This window comes from Corvus brachyrhynchos, unplaced genomic scaffold (genome assembly GCF_000691975.1).
Source record: "Corvus brachyrhynchos isolate BGI_N302 unplaced genomic scaffold, ASM69197v1 scaffold852, whole genome shotgun sequence".
NCBI classification, from domain to species: Eukaryota; Metazoa; Chordata; class Aves; order Passeriformes; family Corvidae; genus Corvus; species Corvus brachyrhynchos.
Window position 1 is genome coordinate 25,918 of NW_008236650.1, and position 1,871 is coordinate 27,788.

The 1,871-nt window shown below is 51.1% G+C and overlaps 1 protein-coding gene across 1 annotated transcript in view; it reads left to right on the forward strand.

Annotated features, from left to right (window-relative positions):
- The window catches only part of LOC103625066, a gene marked incomplete at its 5' end in the record, with an annotated part of 22,622 nt that overhangs the window by 12,135 nt on the left and 8,616 nt on the right, over positions 1–1,871 (forward strand). The gene's annotated exons all lie outside the window — the stretch shown is intronic.

Sequence of the window (1,871 nt, forward strand, 5' to 3'; positions counted from 1 at the left end):
CCTTCCCTCCTTCCCTCCTTCCCTCCTTCCCTCCTTCCCTCCTTCCCTCCTTCCCTCCTTCCCTCCTTCCCTCATTTCCTCATTCCCTCCTTCCCTCCCTTCCCTCGTTCCCTCCTTCCCTCGTTCCCTCACTCCCTGCTTCCCTCACTCCCTGCTTCCCTGCTTTCCTGATTCCCTGATTCCCTCATTCCCTGACTCCCTCATTCCCTGCTTCCCTCATTCCCTGCTTCCCTGCTTTCCTGATTCCCTGATTTCTTCATTCCCTGCTTCCCTGTTTTCCTGCTTTTCCTCATTCCCTGAGATTCCCTGATTTCCTCATTTCCTGCTTCTCCTCATTCCCTGATTCCCTCATTCCCTGATTCCCTGATTCCCTGCTTTACCTCATTCCCTGATTCCCTGCTTTCCTCATGCTGCCAACGCTGCCCTTTTCCTGCTTCTCCTGATTCCCTGCTTTCCTCATTCCCTGCTTTCCTCATTCCCTCATTCCCTGTTTTCCTGCTTCTCCTGCTTCCCTGCTTCCCTCCTTTCCTCCTTCCCTCCTTTCCCTGTTTTCCTGATTCCCTGTTTCCCTGTTGCCCTGTTTTCCTGCTTTTCCTGATTCACTCCTTTCCCTGCTTTCCTCATTCCCTGCTTCTCCTGATTCCCTGATTCCCTGCTTTTCCTCATGCTGCCAACGCTGCCCTTTTCCTGCTTTTCCTCATTCCCTGCTTCCCTCCTTCCCTGATTCCCTCCTTTCCCTGTTTTCCTGATTCCCTGCTTTTCCTCATTCCCTCATTCCCTGCTTTCCTGATTCCCTGTTTTCCTGCTTCTCCTCCTTCCCTGATTTCCTGATTCCCTACTTCTCCTCATTCCCTACTTCTCCTCATTCCCTGCTTCTCCTCATTCCCTGATTCCCTCATTCCCTGATTCCCTGATTCCCTGTTTTCCTGCTTCTCCTCATTCCCTGATTCCCTGATTTCCTCATTCCCTGATTCCCTGATTCCCTGCTTCTCCTTATTCCCTGCTTTCCTGATTCCCTACTTTCCCTGCTTTCCTCATTCCCTGCTTTCCTGCTTTTCCTGCTCGCCCTGATGCCCTGCTGCCCTCCTTTCCCTGTTTTCCTGATTCCCTGCTTTTCCTGCTTTTCCTGTTTTCCCTGCTTCCCTTCTTTCCCTGCTTTCCTGATTCCCTGCTTTCCTGATTCCCTGCTTTTCCTCATTCCCTGCTTCCCTGCTTCCCTGCTTTCCTGCTTCTCCTCATTCCCTGATTCCCTGCTTTCCTGATTCCCTCCTTTCCCTGTTTTCCTCATTCCCTGCTTCTCCTCATTCCCTGATTCCCTGCTTTCCTGATTCCCTCCTTTCCCTGTTTTCCTCATTCCCTGCTTCTCCTCATTCCCTGATTTCCTGATTCCCTGCTTTTCCTCATTCCCTCATTCCCTGCTTTCCTGATTCCCTGTTTTCCTGCTTCTCCTCCTTCCCTGATTTCTCCTTTCCCTGATTCCCTGCTTTCCCTGTTTTCCTCCTTTCCCTCCTTCCCTCCTTTCCCTGCTTTTCCTTTCCCTGTTTTTCTCCTTTCCCTGCTTCCCTGATTTCCCCTTCCCTCCTTTCCCTGCTTTTCCTTTGCCTCTCCCTTTTTTCTTTTTCCTCCTTTTCTTTCCCTTCTTTTCTCTTCTCCTCCTTTCCCTTTTCCCTCCTTTTCCTTCCCTCTCCTCTTTTCCCTTTTCCTCTTTTCCCTCTTTTTCCTTTCTCTCCTTCCCTTTCCGTCCTTTCCTCTTTTCCCCCTTTTCCCTTTTTTCCCTCCTTTTCCCTCCTTTCCCTTCCCCCCCCCCCCCCGGCTTTCCCCCAGGGATTGGGGAATTTCTGGGATGAGAATTCCCTCAATCCCCCTTATCC